Raw genomic sequence first — 15907 nt, 5'->3', positions numbered from 1 at the left:
AAGGTCACTCAGCCTTTGGCCAAATTGAATGACTTTCAAGAAGATGCTTTTAACACTATATAATACTAATACAATAAAACAATAGACTCTGGTGTCAAAGTACTAATGGTGTCCATAAGTATTCTGAATTACTTTTTATCTTTTTCTTCAGATTCTATCTTAAGAAACATAAATGCTATACTGAAAATTTTGAATTCAGTTCCCATAACCACTAAAAGAAAAAAATGTCAGCCTCAAAAGTCATTCAAATGTTCAATTACTAGTACTCAGATTAAAACAAATTAAAAAGCTCTCAGCCATATATTATGCTGCATCTTGCCTGATAATGCATTTTAACAAAAGGAAAAATAAATCTTCTTAATTTTTATTTAAAATAGTCATGGATTAGATAAAGGTACACAGAAAAAGCTCCGCATGAAACATCTTCATCACTAGAATTTAGGTGAAACTTACATAAATATTAAATAAATAAAGTCTCTTATCTGAGAAACACTTTATTGTCCTTCCAAAAATAGTATAAACATCTGCATTTACATATGCACTGGAACATTTAGGATTCAGGCAGGCATTAGAGAATGGCAAAGACAGTGACAAATGCATTAAAATAAAAGACATGCTACAATATTCAATCAACTGCACCAGAGTCTTTAAAAAATAAACAGTTATTTTAGATCTTTAATCCTCTTGCACTGCTCTCATTGCAGACAGACAGATATGAAAATAAAAAGCTGAGTTTTCAGAAACTGTTGTTTTACCTTTAGGTTATCAGTTACGATAAAAAAGCACTTCTTGAATTAGCTTCAGTGTTATTTTCCCAAAATTATATCTTCTATATTTAGTATATATAATTATTTCTATTAATATAATAGATCATTCCAGAGGTCTTCAAAATTATATCTTTCCCAACATTCATAGAATGGTTATATTTGGAAGGGATCTTAAAGATCATCCTATTCCAACCCCATCCCTGTCATGGACAAGAATGTTATCTACTAGGTCATGTAACTCAAAGCCCCATCCAACCTGGCCTTGAATATCCACAACCCCCCTGGGCAACTTCTTCCAGTGACTCACCACTCTCATAGTAAAAAGTTCATCCCAACACCTAATCCAAACCTGACAGTTTTCCATTTAAAGGCATTGCCCTGCCTCCTGTCGTTATATGCCCTTGTCAAAAGTCCCTCTCCAGATTACCTGCAGGCTCCCTTTAAGTACCGGAAGACTGCTAGAAGATCTCCTCAGTGCCTTCTTCAGGCTAAACAATCACAAGTCTCTCAGCCTATCTTCACAGGACAGGAGATCCAGCTGTGTGACCAGCTTAGTGGCCCTCCTCTGGGCTCAGTGCAACAGCTCTTATGTTTGGGCTGGATGTAGTACTTTATGGGGTCTCACAAGGACAGAGTAGAGGTCATCTCACTTGACTTGCTGGCCATGTTGCTTTCAATGAGGGGTGTGATATGGTTCATTTTTTTCATCAGCAAAACTATGTTTCTGTGTCATATTAACCTTCTCATCTACCACAACACCCTAAGTCCTTCTCCTCAGGGGTACTTGCAATCTATTCTTTACCCAGCCTGTACCAGTGTTTGAGATTGCCCTGAACCAGATGCTGGACCATGCACTTGGCCTTGAACTTTATGAGGCTTACATGGGCCCACATTTCAAGGTCCCTTTGGATGGCATCCCTTCCCTTCAGAGCATTGACCACATTACACAGGCTGGTGTCACCAGCAAACTTGCTGAGAGTGCACTCAATCCCACTGCCCACGTCACTGTCAGAAGTGGTCAATAACAACAGTGTCAACAGCAAGCCCTGAGGAACACCACACACCACTGGTCTCTACTCTGGAGAGCTGTCAACCATAACTGATAGAAACCAGTCAGCCAATTTCTTGTCTCTCCAGTTCACAGACAAGAACATGCTGTGGGATAGTGTCAAACATTTCGTACAAGTCCATGTAGAAAATATGTAGAATGTCCATTGCTCTTCCCTTATCCACCTATTCTGCAAACATACAGCAGAGGATCTGCTTTGTGATCTTTCCAGATACCAAGGTGAGACTGACAGGAGTGACTGACCTGTAGTTCCCCAGGTCTTCCTTTTTTAACTTTTTAAAAATTGTGTGTTGTGTTTTCCCTTTTCTGGTCAGTAGGAACTTCACCAGTCTGCCACAACCTTTCCAATATTGTAGGTAGTACCTTGAGAAGAGCTAATTTGGTTTTTAGTTATGTCTCAACATGTATTACACGTGGCACGAAAAGCTGCCATTTCTAGACAGCTTTAGAATAGCTCCAAGTAGAGAAACTTAACTATCACTCTAGGTGTCCTGTGCTAGTACTTGGCTCACCTCACAGCAAAATGTTTTCCCAATTCATACAACATTATCATCTTTTTTCCAGGAAAAAAAAATTGCAGTCCTGAATTGTGTAATGCAGTTCAGAGATTCACTTAGGTTTTACTAACACTGACGTATCTCAAGATAAATCAAGAGGTAGCATGAAATTTTTCATCTAATTAAGTCAATTGTAGTTTCTCAATGGATTTTAAAAGTATATACTATATACTGATAGTCTGATTTCTAGAAAATCTTACAGCATTGGGCCAACAATGAAAACATCATGAATAAATAGACACAGATGGCTTTTATTTAAATTAAACAATATAGGTATTTCTCAGCTAAGCAATGCAATGCAACAGCATCTGGCTTCTATATACTTTTTACTTATATATAACTTTGGTGGACTTTTAGAACCAAAAAAATATAGAAATGCCATTTTTCCTTAAATAAAAGTAGTATTTGTTTGAAAATCTATGCTAACATTAATGATTCAGGTAAATAATGTCAATGTTTTTTCTCTAGAGTCAAGTTGCAATAGAAAGAGATTAGGTACCTTACACATTTGAATTTTTAGAACCTTAATGCTATTAATTACCCATTATAATGAAAAAATCATGAGGGTCTAGAAGAAACTGTCTCAGGAACACCATATTGATAACTTCCAATACAGCTTTTTTTATATGTGCCTTGTGATTTACTTGATAGCCTTACTGTATATAACAGAGACACTTTAGAAAAGAAGAATAAATGGTTCTTTATTCACTTTTATAAACTTATTTGCAATTCAAAAAATACTTTCATTTTGCTATCTGGCTATATAATAACTTTAAGCAGCACTATACAGCTAGATCTATTCTGACTATATTTTATTTGAAATCTGCTGGATTCTTGTCCAACAAAGTAGTTTTAAATTATTTCTTCAGATTTGTAACCCAATCATTTAAAGAAAAAAAAAGGTGTGAAAGAACACCTTATCCATCAGGAATATGTGAAGGTCTAACTGTATAGTAGAGAAGGTAACCTATGTCTTTGACAAATTTATTCATTCACAATTTGTACATAAGCCCCCATTATCTAAAGTTATTATATGTTGGATATTATTTCAGCCCTATTCAATTCTTTCTGGAGTAGTTACAAGTCTGGAAAAGTATTATTTTATGGCAGAGATCTTTGGTGGGTCAGATATTAATTAGAGAAGTAAAGAAATTCATACTGAAATAACTCTGTGCCATTATGACCCATCTTCATTGTACTGCAACACCGAGGTAGCCTTTTGAGACACACTCAGTACTGTGCTTGCCACAAATTATTAAACATTCTCTTGAAGAGACGATCTAGTGAGGTATAAATATCTTTTTTCCTTATGAATTTGATGGTGTGCCTCCACCCTGGCCTGACCTTTATTTCCCACAACCCTGTTCAAGTAACCACTGGCAGCTGTTGTAATTGGGTGCACATGGTCATAGTGGTTTCATGGGACTCCAAGTAGATCTGTGTGAGACACATAATGCAATAGCCAAGAGCTGTTCTAGGTAATTCGCCCAGCCAAAGCCCTGGTCAAGGCTGATCCAAGGTACGGAATAAACTGATATCTGTAGTCAACATGCAAATATGACCATAAATTAATTAAGTCCATAAGTAGTGGACCAGCCAGGGCCTGTTGAGTCTCTGGCATAGAAGTGGGCTGCACATCAGGATCTCCCCTTGAGCAAGGATATATCTTATTGTTACTGTTTGAGGATGAGAGACTTTTTTGCTGACATACTAGGTAAGTGAACTGGAATGAATACACTCAATTTTGAAATCTTAGCTCAAAGGATTGACGATGACATAAAGAGTCTGGGACTAAGTATGGATCCAGACACATGTAAACTACCCTCTGAGAAGGTGTAAGGGACGCCTTTCTGAACCTCATGGCTCAACAGGAGGGTGTCCCTGAGAGGTTTGCCTAATCCTGCCCTCTAAGCAGGAACTAGAATTGAGAATAACTTGGCCATCTAATCCTATTAAATGGCTGTCATATTTTCTATTCAACTTTGTTAAATTGCTGGTTTATATCAATAAACATGTAACTTCCCTGTTTCAAGTGAAGTGGGTCTCTCCATCCCCAACAAAGAAACAACATTTTTAAGGCCTTATAGCACAAAGACACTTTACACTTACTCAAAGTTGGGAAGAGAACGGAAAGCTAGTCAGAGAAGGAACACAGAAAAGAAGCTCTTTAAGGAGAACAGTAAGTACCTAGTATTATGACTGTTCCTTTGTTTTCATTCATTTCTCAGCATATGAACTTGCAGTAGATGACAAAAATTTTTTGTGTCTGAGAAACAGACAATGGATTGTACTCAAAGCTAGATGCAAAAACTCATTCAGGTTTCTCCACCAGTAAGAGAAGTAAAGTGATGGATGCTGATAAAAACCCTCAAACAAAGGAAAACCCATATAATCTTTTGGAGGTTTTAGGGCTGGGTTTTTTTGAGGGTTTTTTTTTAAGCTATGGATGAATGATTTTTTTTTTAGGTTTTAAAAAGATAATTTTAATAAGACAAATGAAGTACTTTTAGTGAAGAGTGTAAGTAACTCAAACTACTACCTATGTTCAGTTCACATCAGAAGAGAGAAAGCAAGTCAAATTATACTCAAACCATCTAACTATAAAAACACCCTGGAAACTGAAGTAGAAATAGTGTTATAGAAGTTACTGACAATCACTGTCAACATACAAATAACTCAAAATACAGTTCTAGATTATATATATAAGCTAAAAAGTAAAATCTGGTTGGAGGTAACACCTTACAAGAAACTTGATCACTGAAAACCGTATCCAGACATATTTCTGAACTGTAGCTTCAAATCAAAAACCTTCATCTATTACCTTTTGTCTATATTTCCCAAAACACCCAGTTTCAGAAAACAAAAAACAAACATCCTGTGTCAGAATAATCTTTGACTCTCCCATCTTCCCCTGTTTCTTTCCCATTGGGTTATAACATTCATCTAGATAAGGAAAAACTCCTCAAGTTTGAGCAGATTCTGTACATCTCTCAAGGCCCACAAATTCCAGATATATTCAGAAATTAGGAGCTGTTCCTTCTAAACCTTCTGGGAACTTCTGTATGTAAGGCATGTACGTGTTTTGAGTACCTTTGACACAGGTTATAAAACATTCATCATGTTGAAGCTATCTATGCCCAATAGATTCAAAGTTCAGGGAATATAAGAACTTCAATGAGCACTGCAGCTTCAAAGCTGAGTTTAACTAGTTATTTATTAACCCAGATTGATGGATGAGGTAAAAATGAACAAAACCAGAATTATCTTCCACTGTATCTCCTGTTATGAACAGGAGAACTTCTCCACACTCACATGACTGTCGCTTCCCAGTGGGATCTGCTTCTGATTTGGAAAGGGCTGCCATCGAAGCAGCGGCCAACAGAAGGCACCTCCAAGGCAAACAAACTCACTCACTGAATTTTGAGTAGGGTCCCAGCAGAGAGGACAAAATTCCAACCAATGTCATCTTCTGCCTGGAAGTGAGAGCCACAGGGTGTTAGAAGCTTGCTGTAATTGCTGCAGGTATGTTCTTTTGGAGGAAGGTGGTGCTGGCAGTCTTAGGACACAGAAGAAGCAGAGATAAAGGATAAATGCTAGATCCTAAATATTAGAATAATCCCTAACTATTAAGGAAGTTTTTCTGAATCATATAATTCTAACCATTTAACCTTTAAAACATCAAAAGCACTGACAGTTGCTGGCTCTGTACATGCATATGTATACATACACATGTATGGACCTTTTGTACACAGCAATGGACACATTGTTCCAGATTTTATACACAGCTCAGATAAACCATCTGTGTACAGACTGGCCATCCACATCTCCCTGTGAATAAGTACCAGACTTTTCCCTTGTCTATTTATCATTAGTTCCATTACAAGAAGTCTAGACACTTAAATAAGCTGTAGAAGTTTCAGACAACTAATGGTTCTCTGTCCCCCAGGCATTTGGCACCTTCTTCTGTTTAGTTTAGTTCCAAGTTCCTTCTGCAGATACTTTTCATAGCACACAAAGAGAGCACAACAACAAAGGAAACTGAGGTGCAGTAAGACAAAACTGATGAATAGTATGAAAACTTCAAGTGATGTGAATCACTGGGACCAGAGTATAGCCATCTGAGAGTTATTACAGAACTAAAATTCAAAGTATCAGCTTCATGGGTGAGCAATGCCTTTTTAAAATACAGCTTCTCCATGTACTGAAGTCTCTCATGGATTTCTGTCTATAAAAGCGAAGCCAAAGAAAGAAACATGAATTAGAGGTTGGACAGTTTCTACAAAATTCCCTGGAAACCCAGTGCTTGATTTAAAGTCAAAGTAAGGTTGCTCCAGTTTTGTGTTCAGATTTTTGCTTTTCTTTCAGCTAAAACACTTGAGAACACAAAGTGTGGCATAACTACAAATTAGGTAGCTATGTGAAATATGCAGCATGTATATGTGATTTTGTGAATTTAGTAGCATGTGCACCTTACCTAAGTTTTGCTATTGTCAGATTTATAATAATTATTTTACATCTAGTCCTGACTGCTTCTTTTATGCCAAAATTAATTTCCACATATAAGTTTTCATTTGAACTCACCTTTAGAATCAAAAAGAATTGAATATTGACCTGTAAAGCCTTCATATTTGGAGGTCTTTCACAAGAAAGAACCTTCCCATTCTTAAGCATTTGGCAATGGGGAAAAAATATAATAATGAATTACAAATTACAGTTTAAAAATAAAGTGTAAAACACGTGCGTACTTGATGACTCTAGAGTTTGTATAAGCATAAGTTACCTCTAGGCTGTAGAAGCTTTAACAAGGGTTGAAAAACACTTTAAGAAATCAAGACACCTAACATGTTTCTATGTCTATAAGCTGTGTGACTATACTGTCTAGGTTCTTCACATAATGTCTGAACAGAATTAAGCATCTAAGAAAAGCATCTGGCTAAACCCAGAAAAAAAAAAATAAAGTTACTTAAATTAGGACACATGAAGGACAAGTGAGTATTTCAGGTTCAGCTATAATTTCTTTACATGAACACAACTTATAGGATGATTTATATACTTGCTTGGTCCCATAAACACACAGTAGTTACTTTTTTTTAAAAGTGAGTTAAAGGCAAGCACAGTTGCACAAAGTCAGATTTCTTGAAATCTGAATGTAACAATCTAAACGTACACATGTATAAATGTATTTTTTGTCAGCTACTTTAGTTTTAGAGGTTAAAATGTATTTTAGAACATCTGAAAAATCTATTTAATGAAATGAGTGCAGTTTCTGTAACAAATTATTGCTTTTTTAACATATACACATTCATTGGAGATGTTTAAATACAAGTCACCTGTTGGACATAATTTATTTGAATTTTTGTTAACACAACACTGAACTCTTAATTTTGGCTTCATTAAATTGTCCATTAAGATTCACCTTCCTCTCCTTCATCTGATTTTGGTTTTTGTGGGGGATTTTTGTTGTTGTTGGTTTTAAGGCCACCAGTCCAAGACAAAGTTATTTATTTATACTAAAAAACAGAAAAGGTTATTCTGGTAATTAAGACAAACATTCATTTTTAAGAGTGTTTTTGCTCTTACCTGAACCAGTGATTTTTCACAGTCTAATGATAAGCATATATTCTTTTCTAGCATAGGAAGAAGAAATTGAAATGGGTGAGAAGATTCATTGACTGTTGGCTCAGGCATTTTAAGTGCCTTGTTTCTTTAAGTGAGAACTAATTTCAGACAGATTTGAGGCTAAAGAGAAAGAAAAGAGAAGGAAGAGGCAATTAGGAAAGAAGAAAGAGGAAATAGAAGGCAAGGAGAAGCAGAGGCACGAAAGAGACTGAAGCTCATCGGAAAGTGTTTTCACAGCTAATAGTAGGCTGAATTCAAGAGGAGTTGTCTGCCTTGTCAAAGAGACAGTAACTCATTCTGCCAGGGGCAGTGGTTTGTTCTTGCTGGCTCACTTTTGCAACAAATTGGCTTGATAATTCACATCAGATTTTCTTGCAGATTATAGTGAGAGTGTAGTGAATATGAAAAAAATAGAATGTATACTACCCACTGAAACACACCATAAGAAGTGTATTATTCTATACCACTGACCATCCAAAGACATACAAATAAGCTCCTTCCTCATGGACTGTTCTCTGCCTTTGATATTGCTAGTCTAAACCAACCAAAAATGCATCCTTCTATCAAGCTGAGGTGTAAGGCTCCAAAAACCTCACTCTACAAGAATTTTTAAAGGGCTTATGGTTGTTTATGTTAGACACATGGGAGAAACACCAAGAAGATATTCTGAAGAGCTGAAAACAAGAAAAACTTTACTAACAATTTTAGAAAAACAAAGACCTGTGACAAAAGGGTTGCTGCAACAGTCAATCAACACAGAACACTTCTCAAAGCATTACCTTGACCCATTTAGCAAACTCCAAGTGCACTCAACTTTTAGTCATTTAAAAGTTCTGAGAAAAGGAAATTAGAAAAAGAGAGACACAAAAGGTATAGGATAGAACACACATAGTTACCAGCTCTAGGTTTTAGGAGCATTCAGCAGGCAGGAAATTACGAGAGAAAATAGGGTCAAGACACAGACTTACCTCATGCTCAGCTCTAAATACCCCTTGGCCTTTCTGGACCCTCCCCCCAGGTGGGATTTCCAGTCATTTGGCCGCTCAGGAGCTGGGATAGGAGCTCCTGGGGCAGGTGTGGAGCATTACCTCTGGTGTGCCAGGAGTTGTTGGGCTGGGATACAAGCTCTAGGGATGGCGGTGTGGAGTAGGGCACTTTCTCACCAAAACAACCTGACCCTTCCCCCACACACATGCACCATAAAATGTCTTGAGACATCAATAGCTCCAGCCTCTCATATGAGGGAATTTGTATCTATACCTAATGTCCTAAACAGGCACTGAATCCTGGGATTTTTAATTTCTCAGGTGAAGCAAATTATTAAAACCAACATGTGTTTAGGAGTGGTCGAACGGCTAATGTAATGTAACAGCTGCATTTTGGCTATCTTTTTATCACCCTAGGAAAGAAGTTTACAAAAAAGTAATAAAAAATATCAGACATATATTTACGCATCAAAGCCAGAAACCTTAGACAAACATCTTAAAAAAACCAAACATTATTTTTATTTATCTAATCAAAATGAGAAGATAATAGGAATTGTTGGGTATTTTTATGGCAATCTTTGAGGGTAATTAAATTCACTTTTGCTGAATTTTCTCTTTTTAAATTATTACTAAGCAATGCATTTAACAGTGTTACCACTGTAAAGCGTTCTTCAAGGAGTCTAAAAAGATGTGCCATAAGCTGGATCTCTTCTCTCTCTATACTTGCACCAGCACAAACCCTGTGAGCATCAAAGAGATACCTTAGCCTGGCATCCCCCAGCCAAGATCTGCTATCCAAATATGACATGAGCACATTGCCTTTGAACAAATAGTTATTCAGACATCAGTTAAATTTATAGCAACCGCAGAAGCAATGTAGTCCTTTGCATTACAAAAATAAAAGGACTTTTTACCTATTATCTTAAGTACTACCTCTTCTAAGGATAGTGCTTTAAAAAGCCAGTGAGACTTGAAATTATAGTAAAAGAAAATCTTTATTTTAAATGTAGTGTATTGCAAGTAAAAGTTGCAAAGCCATGGGGGGAAATAATGTCACTAGTCCTGAAAAATGGCTAGGATATTTTTTTGCATTTAATTTTTGTCGTCATGAATAGAAAATAATTATATTAATAAATTAGTAAATAATGGGAAAACTGGTCAATTTAGAGATTGCTCTGGAATTGGAGATAAACTAAATGCTGAGAACAAAAGTATTTTCTTAGTTCTGCTTACAGACCTTTATGCATGATACACTTGTTTAGCTAGCACAGTAAGAGCTAAAGATGGTGTAGCTGAACTCTTTTCTGCCTTTGACTGCCTGCCTATTTTTCATTAGGAACTTAATATCATCTATTACAATTATGATTTTGTTGGGGGTTATTTTCCTGAATTAATATGACAGATAATAACTAAAGCTAGCCCTTTGAAGTACTATAGATGAATTATGCTTATTTTACAGCCTAGGTCCATACCAATATATTCCTCTATATTTCTCCAGACGGATATGTAGTCATTCTTCTTTCTGGTTAAAAAATTCTATTCAGAGACGAGTGTTTCAATAGCCACTAAATTATTTTTAAAAATTTACTGGAGCATTAGTTGTATCAGCTTCTTCTTTTAAGTTTGTAAATAGAAGTTTGCTTTCCCAAAGGTCTATTTTTACATTAATATATTTCAGACCAAAAAAAAATGAGAAAGAATACTGTTCTGCACCTTTGAGTTGGTGGTTTAAATAAAGGATAAATTTATGCCTGTCTTTGAAATGCTTCATACTGTGGTGCTGGGAAAAGTATTGTGAACCTCTTGAAAACAGCACCCATCTGAGATTACTGTAGGTCATTAGCACCATTTGGGTCACATCAGGATTGAGCTACAGATGTTTTAAATACTGTCACTTTTTATCATTTATATTTTAATGGCCAGACACTGCTGATGCATTTTGATGCTAGAGGGTGAGAAAGTCTATTTTGAAATACCAGCCATGTAAAGTTGAAAAGCCTCCCCCAGCACACTATGCACACTCAGACAGCAGGGGACTTTATCAGAGAGGTGTTGAATTAAGCCTGGTTAACTCAGATGAAAGAACCGATCTCTTGAACAGGATGAACACAATTTGTGCTACCAGATTTCCCTCATATACCCCAGCACTCCACTGATTTAAAGAGGATATTAAATTAAAGCTATAGCATAGCAGCAGGGAGATGGTTCCAGCAGAGATGGCATTAAAATTAGCTTTCTTATAGCAAAAGCTGTTGCATAAGAGACTGAGAGGGCAGGGGAGGATGAGGTTGAGGCTGTGTTTAGTTCTATGACATTAGCAATATCTCTGAAATTTATGAAGATGATAACAATGTTTCAATAAAGTTTTAATCAGTAGTCTAAGTTAAAATAGGAAAATTTTACTGCTGCTACAATGAATAACATAATATTAGAAAAAGGAAAAAAATTAAATGGGGTGTTGATTCTGATCTCAATAGCACCTGGCAGTGCTATTGGTATACTTTGCTGTTATGAGAGTCAGCTCCTTCTAATCCTTCTGACTTTTTCTAAATTGTGAGATTTTTTTTCTCCATAAGGAGGTCTATGTGCAATTCCCCCAGTTAGGCAGGCATCTAAGAAACTTGTTGGATGATAGCAATCCATATTTGAGAGTTTCTTTTTCCATACTTGAATGTTGCTTTCAGGGCTAAGTAGATTCTTGTGGGGAATAGTGTGCACACATACTCGGTTCTGGTATGTAACTGTCCTATAACCTCATCTGCTCACTTAGTTTCTGGAACTAATAAAAAGACAAATATATTATATTTAGTTTAGACTACGCTAAGTTTACAACTCATCTGAATTCAAGAGTACTTCCTATTTATGGACAGAGCCCACTTCAGTTCCCAGTATCACAGAATCAGAGAGTAATAGAATCACAGAATTAAAGACTCAGAGAGTGTTTGAAGTTGTGAAAGACCTTTAGAGCACATTTAGTCCAGCTCCCCATGCTCAAACAGAGCCACCTACAGCTGGGTGCCCTGGACCATGTTAGGGTGTCCTGGACCATATCCAGATGACTTTTGAATATTTCCAAGGAGGGACGTTCCGCAACATCTCTGGGCAACCTTTCCTAGTGCATGGTCACCCTTACAGTAAGGTACCTTGATGTTCAGAGGAAACACCCTTGAAAACAAATTGGATTCTATTGCCTTTGCACCTTCACTCAGTTAATTGGATAAATTGATGAGATTTCCCATGGTCCTTCTCTTTTCTGAACTAAAAAGTTTCAGATCTCTCATTTTTTCCTCATATTGGACCTATCTATCCATTAATCTTCACTGTAACCCCATCAGACCATCAATGTCTAATTAATATTTCAGGTAACAAACTAAATTCAGAAGCAGTATGTTTGTGAATTATACCCATTAGAAGAAACATTTAAAAATTTGGTCCGATGAGAAAGGTTGATAATGGAAAAGAAACTCAAAAGCTCTCATTTCCTTTAACTTTATTTTTGAGACTTCCTGAAATGCATACATATGGTTTAGGATAAAAACAGTGCTTCTCACTTCTTAAATTAACATATTTTGTGTTAAAAAATTACAGTTTTTGAAATGAAAACCTACTCTTAAATCTGAAGTTATGAAGTCTTACGGAGGAATCTACAGCAGACAGCTTAAAGGTTTAGTGGAAGGATGATCCACACAATGAACTCCTCCTTTGTTTTCAACATTGTTGATGAATTCAACAGTGCACCATTACTAGATGAAGAAAATACTGTATTTCACCAAATAGGGTTACAGAAGGAACTTATTACTATTAAAATCTGTTTCCTGCATAATTCACAATTAGTTAATAACTCCTTATTAATTACTTAATGCTTTAGTCTCATATAGTCCTTAGTATCTCAAACCTTTCCCTAAAAATATTAATTCTGTCTTTAGTGATATATATGCATCTTTACTGATATCTATACTGATAAATATGCATTCATTAGGAAGAAATATTTTTTGCTTTCTTTCCCCACAGGATGGAGTTTCCTCACTAAGAAATGTCTATAATTTTTTTGAGAAGTTCTTAAAATGTGTTAGAATCACTGAAAACTCAAAATCATTTTAATTTCCCAGGTATAAACTACATTTTAAGTTATGTATGTCTTCCTTATATTGTTTTCAAGGCAGTGTGAGAATGTTACTGTTTCTTCATATGGGAATTAGAGAAAAGTTTTATTATTTCAGAGAGGCATTAAAACTTCTAAGAGTTGTTATAGCGATATCTCTGACATAGACATGAGTGGTAATATACTCCAGTTCTAACTCCACTGCCTATGAAGATAAAGAATTTTTTACAGTTTAATGTTCTATACAAAAAAAAAAAATCCTCATTATTTAATACTTTATTGTAGTTGCAAATATGTTAAGTCCTTGTCATGGCTTAACATCCGCTGGCAACAAAGCACCATCACTCACTCCTCCCACACTAGAGTAGGGGAGAGAATGGGAAGAGTAAAAGTGAGAAAACTCATGGGTTGAGATTAATAGGTGAATCAAAAGCTATGCACTCAAGCAAAGCAAAGCAAGGAATTCATTCACTGCTTCCCAGGGGAAGGCAGGTGTTCAGTCATCTCCAGGAAAGCAGGGCTCCATCACATGTAATGGTTTTTCAGGAAGACAAATGCCATCACTCTGAATGTCCTTCCCTTCCTTCTTCACCCAGCTTTCTATGCCGAGCATGATTTCACAGGGTATGGAATATCCCTTTGGTCAGTTGGGATCAGCTGTCCCTGTTGTATCCCCTCCCAGCTTCTTGTGCTCTCTCAGACGCTTGCTTGTGGGTTGGATAAGAAGCAGATAAGAGACCTCGGCTCTGTGTGAGCATTGCTCAGCAAGAAAAATATACCTATATTATCAACACAGTAAAAGTCCAAAACATAGCCCTATACCAGCTGCTATGAAGAAAATTAACTCTATCCCAACCAAAATAAGCACAGTCCTTGGGGGAAAACATGAGAGTACTTTAAAACTGGCTGAATGAAAAATAGGAGATAAGGAAGAAGGGAAAAATAAGAACACAAACTATAAACAAGACAAACTATTTTTTAGAGTGAATAGTGTCCGCAGTGCTGTGGAGGATTAAAAAGCCTGTGCAGACTAAGAATTTCACACAACACCTATGCTGTAAATATAGATAAAGTTTAAATAATGAAAAGTCAAGATGAGATTAATCATGTTCTCTGAAGGACAAGTCATTCAATCATTCCCTAGGCCTATATAGAATAGTCCCATGGCTGTGACAGCTACCACCAAAACTGATAAATAGATGAGGTTTTTCATGTCATTTTTCCTTACATGGAAATTTTTAAAAAACTAAAAAAAGGATGGTGACTTGGCAACAAAGGAGACACATTAAAAAAAAATCAAGTAGGTAACTCACTAGATGAAGTACTTGAAGAAAGAAATTGAAAGGATGAACATGAATAAGGCAGGGGGAAATTCCATGAGAAATGGAGGGATAGTACAGGATGGTGGTGGTGGTGACTGGCATACACCCTTACCTAAGATGCCTAAAATGTGTGGATGGTGAGTGTGTGGTGAATGTAGTGTCTTTCTGGAAGCATGAAATGTATAAATTAGAATTCATCATTCCAATGTAATTCCACTTCAAAAAATTATTAGAAAAAATATACTTTATCTCTTTGAGACTATTACATGTATAATTGGTGTTATTCTGAGTACTATCCTGGGTGGAGGTTATTTTGCTCTTTTCTGTAGATTTCATAGTGAGATCAGAAAATACTTTATCATCCTATGTTTTCTTCAGTATACACAGTGAAATTTTATTTTTATTGCCCAGATTTTATTTATTCAGATCTTGGATTTGTCAAATTTCAATATGTGTCACAGCACCAGCCTTTGCTGGGAGGCAGTCAGTGGAAGAGACTGAACTGTGTCAAGACTTCATATTATCATAGTTCTTAAGTTTCTTAACTGTGGGCTTCCAGATGTCTTTCAGGAGGTGGTTAAATGATGTCCCATACAAGTTACATGGCTTCTACTTGTATTACTGAGACTTAAGAGTGTGTTGTAACTATTTATGGGGTGCTTATTATTATGTGTTTTCACAAATATATTAGATGAGCCTAATAGCACTTGGAGTGGAACAGTAAATGCCTAATTGCCAAGGAAGTTCATTCTGTAGTTCTCAACCATTCCCTTACCAGTAAGCATCAATCTGGCTGGGATTTGAATCTTCACTTAACAACCAGAAGATAGAAATAATCCATTACCTTTCATGTCTAATCTCTTTAAATTAAAAGGTTTTAAGTGACTCAGAAGTGAGGGGGAGGGGTGTGGCAGGGAGGTATTACCTTTTATAAAAGATTCATAATACTTTCATGATACAGTGAGATCACTGAAATATTATTTTGTTAAATATTAAAATTTGAGCTATTTTTTGATGTTTAGAAGATGCTTAGGGCTATGAATAAATTGCTGCACTAAACTGAAAATATGCTGTGCTATGCTTTGCTGTGAAGGTATAAAAGAGCTGTTTCACTTGGTTTCTTTTGTGTGAACAGCAATTCTGAAGCTTTTAGTCCCCACTCAACACCTGGAAAAGCTAGAAGAGTTAACAGATCCCATTGGTCATGACTTAGACTCTGTCTGGTTCACTTCTCGGTATATTAGTTGCTGTAATTATTATGCTATTTAGGATGTTGAGATTTCTGGTATTTTAGGGACTATTGGTCACATTGGTTTTTATGACTTCAATGAAGATCAAATTTTTCAAGTACTTCTTTAATGCAATTGTGATAGAGATGTTTGTCAAATGTTTGAGTATGGGGTTAGTTGGTCTTTGTAGCTTATAGATAACCAGGAGCAACATATCTGGAATTTGAGAAGGTTATTACAGGATAGATTATGTCTT

The 15907-nt window shown here is 36.2% G+C and overlaps 1 long non-coding RNA gene across 2 annotated transcripts; it reads right to left on the bottom strand.

The window, feature by feature from the left end:
• Positions 1-5589: 5589 nt before the first annotated feature.
• On the bottom strand, positions 5590-8959 carry LOC148184842 (uncharacterized). Of its 2 annotated transcripts, none has more exons than XR_015772021.1 (3): positions 8909-8959; positions 7974-8020; positions 5590-6618 (listed from the first exon to the last, which is right to left on the bottom strand). It is a non-coding gene; the product is annotated as an uncharacterized LOC148184842 (long non-coding RNA). The 2 variants fall into 2 exon arrangements; XR_015772022.1 differs by having other exon boundaries at positions 5590-5866.
• Between the last annotated feature and the right edge of the window lie 6948 nt (positions 8960-15907).

The sequence above is a fragment of the Pseudopodoces humilis genome, chromosome 2, assembly GCF_049639895.1.
Source record: "Pseudopodoces humilis isolate 2021_Gansu_Grassland_sample_001 chromosome 2, ASM4963989v1, whole genome shotgun sequence".
In the NCBI taxonomy this organism is placed as follows: Eukaryota; Metazoa; Chordata; class Aves; order Passeriformes; family Paridae; genus Pseudopodoces; species Pseudopodoces humilis.
The sequence above is the reverse complement of the archived record's forward strand: the minus strand, read 5'-3'. Positions and strand labels throughout refer to the sequence as shown.